This window comes from Octodon degus, unplaced genomic scaffold (assembly GCF_000260255.1).
Source record: "Octodon degus isolate 3935 unplaced genomic scaffold, OctDeg1.0 scaffold00007, whole genome shotgun sequence".
NCBI lineage: Eukaryota > Metazoa > Chordata > Mammalia > Rodentia > Octodontidae > Octodon > Octodon degus.
This window is the reverse complement of record NW_004524583.1, coordinates 290,634-298,133: the sequence shown is the minus strand read 5'-3', so window position 1 is coordinate 298,133 and position 7,500 is coordinate 290,634. Positions and strand designations below refer to the sequence as shown.

The following is a 7,500-nucleotide window of genomic DNA, read 5'->3' as shown; positions in this document are numbered from 1 at the left end:
ATCTTTTATTTTGAGAAATTACAAATATATTTTCTTTTTTAAAATATAAAATGTCTGTATTCATTTACACAGAAATATTGCCCCCAATTAAAAATCATTATCTCCTAATCTGTCTAACTTAACCGAAAAATTCAAGCATTTCTTTATTATGGACTAACATAATACAGGATGTAAATGTCAATAAACAAACAACTTTTAGCTGGGGCTGGGGAGATGGCTCAGTAGAATAAGCGCTTGCCTGGCAAGCCCAAGGGCCTGAGTTCAATCCCCAGTTCCACAAAAATAAATGAATAAATAAATAAATTAATTAAAATAAAATGGGTAAGCCAAAGAGAAAAAACAACAACAACATGCTAATATGACAAAAGAAAAAAACAAAAACAACTTTTAAATAATTTCATCCATATGCAGAATCTTGGATAAATGGTTAAAATTTCAGGCCAATATTAATTGTAGGCTCATAGATATTTCAGTTATACCAACAGGCTTAACAGAGATGTTGGCATTGATTTACTTTCAGTGAATTTTTAAATATCCAATTCCAAATCTTCCAACTCCTGGAGAAAGGCTGTCTCTTTTTAAATTTTCTCCAACTTGTTATTTTCTAGTTGTTTTCCAGCAGCTACTTGTTCTTTTAACTGTTCTGTTGCTTTCCGTTTCTTCTTCAAATTCTTGATTTTTTGTCCACTTCAGGGTCACCAGAAGCTGGCTGGCTGCAAGACAGCATTCTGTGGTGCACTCTGGGGAGCAAGGAGCCATGGCCACATCTGGAGTCTTGTAACTTCTTGCTTCCTGCTTTGCAGTCTTCTTGGCTTTATGCTTCCTTTGATCTTTAAGGGCTGCTTTTGATAAGGGCTTATCATGTCCCGGTTGTGGTTTCATATTCTGGGGTGGTTCTTCCTCATGCAAGTTGAAATTGGTAACTGGCTTATTTCGTAAAGCTGGGGGGTCTGCAAACTGTTGCAACTTTAGGCTCTTCACTGGGTATTTCACTTGGAACTGTGTGGTACATTATTATTTTTGCTGGAAACACTTCATCCCAGAATGGCTGCCAGGAAACCTGCCACAATTCTCCATTTGATGGGACATCACATTTGTGCAAGACAGACAGTATAATGCCAAATCTTGTACCCATTATTAACACATATCCGGGGAAAACAAGTGGCTGCTAAGATAAGCTTACCATCTGGACACCAAGTGAAATACATAGAATCAGAAGCTACTGGTTTAGAAATAAGCTTGCATTTCTTAACATTCCACACTTCGATTTGTCTCCTCAGATTTCCAAATTCAGCTAGTACTAAAATACATCCATGAGGGCTGTAGTAGGCTGCATTGTGAGGACCAGGTCCAAAGTCAAACACAGGATAACATTTCAAATTGAAACTTGTTGCTTTGGCGGGCATAAAACTATCAGCACAAGACAGAGTTGAACTAGAATACCAAACTACGTCATAAATGGAGCCATCTTTTGGTAATTGCACTATGGCACTTTCTCCACTTGTTACAATGCAGCGCAGTGCTTGTCCTCAATAGTAGGAAGCTCCTGTCTTGTCAATTTCTCTATTAGCTATTATCGACACAGCAGGAGCTTTTTCAGTCCATAGCATTGTAACCTTATCAGCTTTAAAGAAACTTTTATTGGCTAAAGCTGAATGAGGTCCAGCAAAGTTGGGGTACTAGTACAATCTAACAAATAAAGGTGTACTTTTACTTCCTGGAACACAGACAGCTACCTTGTATGGTTAGGATCCAGGTGATAAAACAAAATCATTAATTTTTTGCAAGTGCAATTTATTTGCAATTGTGTTAAAATTGTTGTTTTCAAAGAAGTGAACTTCACTGTTAACATTTTGGGCACAAATGATTTCATCGTCTGACCAAGATGGGCACCAATTTTGTGGGTTTTTCTGTACAAAAAATTTCAAACATGTCCCAGTTTTCATATCATAAAGTTGTAGGCTGGATGTCCAGCTGTGCCATCTTTAGAAGTAGCGTAAGGTGGCCATGTTGCCAGGATAGTGTTTTTGGATGATAATTCCAGGCAACTGTCTTTGGAAGGTCAAAGGAGCGCAATAGTCTCTTGTTAGTAACATTAATAATACTTACTTTTTCTCCATTGCCCCAGGAAAACAAGGTCCCATCCTTACTGAAGGTGTAAATTTTCAGTTTTTCCCAGATTCCCTTGGAAATACAGTGCATTCTGTAAAATATAGTGGGTCATTCACCACATACAGTCCTTCTGATCCTTGAACTGTCAAGAGCGGTGCTGAGGGTGTGATCTTATCCCTATATTTCTCTTTTAGATAGAGATAATTGTGTAATTCATTTTGACCTACACCATAGAGTAGAAATAGAAATCCTATGTGACATTGTAGGAATTCCTTTCAAAAACTGAAAAACAGAACTTCTTAGATTGCTTTCTCTCCATTGTGATGAGTATTAGGTGGAGTTCCATTAGGTATTCTGAACCTTAAAAACAAGGACCACCTTCAATATGATGGACTAAAACCTCAAAGAAAACCTACTTTCTAATGACTGTCAGAGTGCCATCATTCTTGAATTCTCTCTGAGGTCATTTCACATGAAAAAGGATAATATTTTCCTCTTTTCCAAGGTACTTTCAGGGCATCTCCTAAGTTGGAAGCTTTGACATTCATTGCGCCTATTATTTGTGGCCATTAATCTCCAAAGAAGAATGGACAAGAGGTATTTTACCTAGAAATGATACCAGCTTCTAGATTATTTGATGAGTTGGCTTCTGTTAATTCTATCTTTTAAAAAATGACATAAAATATGTGAGTATAATTTTGTTTATAATTTCCTTATGATGAGTAAAGGCAATTTCAGTTCTTAATATTTTAAAGTAACTAATGCACAGGAAATACTAAAGCCAAAGTGACTAGGTCAGTTCATTCAATTAAACTGAATGCTGACCAGTTCTTTGTTTCTGGAGCCAAATTTCCCAGCAACCAGAAAGAAAAGTATTTGCACAATTATTACCAGAATTTCATGTCTGAGAACAAATTTAGCCATTTACACTCAATTCTATGTAGCGTTTATTTATCTGGTAAAGAAGAATGCATGTTTTGGAGAAAAGTATAGATAAGAATATTAGATGTACAGAAAAGCTATCATCCAACTGAGAAATAGATGATTCTTTTGCTTTACTTAAAGTATTGAATAATGTAAGGACAGAGGAGGTAGAAGGATTCTGTTTACTCTTGATTAGTCTCACAATTTGAGTAGACACACCATCACAATTATGCAGTCTTCAGAAGAAGTTAATGGAAAAATTAACATTTGTGTTGCAATTATTGTTTACAAGTGAATTACAATCCATTGAGCATGTGTGTATTTTAAACGAAATCATGCTGAGTATTTTTGGAAGATTTTCAGTACTGTCAGGAAAATTCTATCAAGTTTATAAGAGAGACAACAATGTAAGATAGTATGTCATTTTTAGCCACAAAATCACTTGTTAGCCAGGAGTAGTGGTGTGCACCTGTAATCCCAGGCACTCAGGAGGCTGGAGCAGGGAGATCACAAGTTCATGACTAGTCTAGACAACTTAGTTAGATACTGTCTTAAAATTAAAAAATGAAAAGTGCTCCCTTGGTTCAACCCTCTGTAACACTAAAAAATGAGAAAGAAAGAAGCAAGAAAGCAAGCAAGCAAGCTAGCATTTGTTAATGCAAGCATCATTTTTATCCCCTTTCAGAGTATAGTTTATTTAGAAAAGACATTATCTTTTCACTCATTAACCATAGTGTGAGGTTCTGTCCTCCCCTTGGTATCTCACTGTGTCACTGATATGTAACCCTGACCATCAGGCCCCAGAGGGTGCACATGTTAATCTATACAATAAATAGTAGGAAACAGCATGCCTACAATCTCAGTTCTGGGGAGGCTAAAAACAGGAGGATCACCATGAGTCCAAGCTGCATAGTGAGACTCTGTACAAAATACATAAATTAAAAGAAAAAAGGAAGTGCACATGGTTGAGGCAGGGGAACAGCAGGATTGTTTTTCCTATGTGCAGCTTTCTTTAAGGGCTTCTTCAATATTAACTCATTTTGCCCTCAGGACAATCCTAGATGCTAAGCTTATCCTAGATATGATTAGTAGTTGAAGAAATAAGGCACAGACCAGGTCACTAGCCTACTCAGGGACACATAGGCACTAGAGGCAGAGAACACTGCCTTAGCTTCTGTGCTGGGAGCAGTAGTAGAGGAGAGAAACAAGGAGATGCACAGGTTTTTCTTTTCTCACCTTATTTATGTGTTCTCATAAAATAGGAGCACATGAAGTACGTAACTGATAGGAGCCCTAATTCCTTTCATAAGGACAGAGCTTGCACAACCTAATCACCTCCCCAAAGGCCCCAATTTGTAATCCTGGAAGTAGGAGGAGTTAAACATAAGAATTTTAGGGGGACACAAATGTTCATATTAGCAGCCCTGTAGGAACTGTCATAGTCCTCCATATTCCACACAATTCCTTGATTCCAGAAAACTACTGGTTTGCTTAATTAAACTATACACTAGTTTACATTTTCTAGAATCATATATAAATTGAATTATACAGTTTACACCATTTTGTGTGTCTATCTTTCACTCAGAATAATTCTCTTAATATCCTTTCATGTTACTCCATAAATAAATAGTTCATTCCTTTTACTTGTAGAAATACTATTCCATTGTGGGGATATATCACACTTTATCCATTCACCTGTTGATAGATATTCGGGTTGTTTCTAGTTTTGGGTTCCTACAAATAAGTGTGCTAGAATATTTGTGTACAAGTCTTCATGTGGACATAGATTTTTGTCTTATGTAAATACTTACAGAAATGGCTAGATCACAAAGCAAATATATTCTTATCTTTTAAAGAAACTGCCATAGTATTTTCCTAAGTAGCTGTGTCATTTTACATTCCCTTCTACACCCTCATCAGTATTTGCTATGTTTAGTCTTTTTAATTTTAGTCATTTTAACAAGCATGTCATTTCAACAAATTGCTCATGATACATATACCTTTTATACATTGTTGAATTGGTATTTCTAAAATTTTGTTTAGAATCTTTGCATCTATTTTCATGAGAGATACCATGCAACAGTTTTCTTCATTTAGAATACATTTGTCTGATTTTGATAACAAGGTAATACTGGTGTCAGTATGAGTTGGAAAATATTCTTCCTTACAACTTTTGGAAAAACTTAAAAAGGATTATTCATTCTTCTTCAAATATTTGGTAGAATTTACCAATGAAGCCATGTATTCTTGGGATTTCTTTATTGGGCTCTCTCTCTCTCTCTCTCTCTCTCTCTCTCTCTCTCTCTCTGTTTTTAGTATTTGGTACAGAGTCTCACTATGCAGCTTGGACTCATGGTGATCCTCCTGTTTTGAGCCTCCCCAGTGCTGAGATTACAGGTATGCACCACCATGCCTGGTCTTGATGGCTGGCTCACTGCACATGAGGGCGGGGCCAGTGTGGCATGTGGTACCAGGGACTGACCTCCAGTGCCTGCTTAGTTCACTGAGCTATCTCACCCAGTTTTGGCAGTTTTTGACTCACTGTTTACTTCGAAGCATGTTTATTCCTATTAATCTTTGCATGTCCAATTTGTTTCTATCATTCAGATCAAAGGGTTTTCTTTTCCATTACAGTTTGAAATATATTTTATGATTTAAGTCACTCAAAATTGATCAATCTCAATATGCTCTCCAAGCTAGGCCAGAATTCAAGTTGCCTCTGTCAAGTTTTGCTCCAGATGGGCAGGAATTTCTTTTGAAATTAAGAAGTCCTGTGTGCTTCACTGCAGACAGCCAGTGAGGGCTGATCTCAGACTCACTGTGTTCTCTTCCTACCCAAGATTACAGACCATTTGCCTGGAATAACATAAGGGATGGTCTTATTTCTCATGTTGGTGTAAGGTATTACAATCTTAGGCAGATTAGCATGTTAGCTTGATAGGAATATAATGTTTCTATTTATGCTATTTGGTTAAAGCTATTTCATAAAATTCAGATAAGTCCTTAGAAGACATTGATAGATTTTTAATAGTGATTTTCTCACCACCATTTCATTTCCTTATCAGATATCCAGTCACTATCTCTTTCACAGACCCTGTTGAAACTAAAACAATAAACAATGCCCTTTTCTCAGCTGCCTCAACAATGTTCCCCTTAGAGCAGGGTCATATTTCCTGCTCTCTATCAATTTCTTAGGCTGTTTTAGAGTGATTTTGGTTTTTATCTTTTTGAGACATGGTCTGCAGTTCAGGATGGCCTTGAGCTCACGTTGTAGCCCAGGATGGTGTTAAATTCATAATGATCCTCTTGCCTTAGCTTCCTGAGTGTGGGGATTACAGGCATGTGCCACCGCACCAGGCTACAGTGTTTTATTGTTGTTATTTTCCCTTACTTTCTGACAGTCTTTGATATAAGAATTCATGAAAAGATACACTCAAATATCCTCAAAAGTTTTATTCAAAGCCACTTTGGAATTATTTATTCATGGAGATTTGTTTTCACTAATTGGAGACCAAAATAAATTTAAAGTCAACTTGTGACCTCTAATATTTGCCACAAATGAAAAGATCCTATTTTCTTTTTATTGCTTTTCTTTGACAGCTGCCACCCAGGAAAGGGAATGTCTTAGATATGATTGTATTTGGCTCCTAGTATTTTTCTTGGTCAACAAATTAAGAACATAAATTAACTATTTTCTTTGAAAAGTTTAAGCTCTTACATTAAAAATCAAATTAAGACAATTAACATCCAGTTACAAGACATGCTCAAGGAAAAACTGTATAAACTGAAACAATATTTTTATATAAACAACTATCTATACCTATATATGGCCTGCTATTTATCACTAAGCTTAACTGTTGCAAACACCATGTAATATATAATATAATGGTAGGTCTAACCCGATTTCCTTCCTAGATTCAAGAAGTTTTTCTGTGGCTGGGTTACAATAACTACCGAGGCAACTTGATTCCTTGGTGACCTGAAATAGCTATAAAAAATAATTTCTGATCACAGGTTTCTTCCACAGTTGCTAAACGGACAAAAGTGATATGAATCCAAATTACCAAAAAGTGATACGAACCCAAATTTGAACTCAAATTTCTAATTATGAAAATATTTATGTTGTCTTTCTTATTTCAACAATGTCACATCCATACCAGTTGCTGCTATGATGTCTCTTGGGTAGGTGGATATTCAAGAAGAAGAGGGTGGTGAAGGAAAGCAAGAGAGAGGAAAAGGAAAATTGTGGGACCTTCCTGCTTCAAGGTTGTATATGGTGAGATTTTTGGACTTTTGTGCAAACATGAGAAGTATATAATCCTTTATGCCTATTTTTAAAATATATTCTAATTTTTAAATGTTTTTTCATCCTATTCTGTAGGGACTTAAAGTTCAACATATCAATACTTGATGAAAAATACCTGTGCCATATTATGCCTTAGATGTTTGATATGCAGACAGATA

General features: G+C 36.2%; 1 pseudogene; it reads right to left on the bottom strand.

Moving 5' to 3' along the window:
- Nucleotides 1-527: 527 nt before the first annotated feature.
- LOC101584594 overlaps nucleotides 528-7,500 on the bottom strand; it is a 28,547-nt pseudogene continuing 21,574 nt past the window's right edge.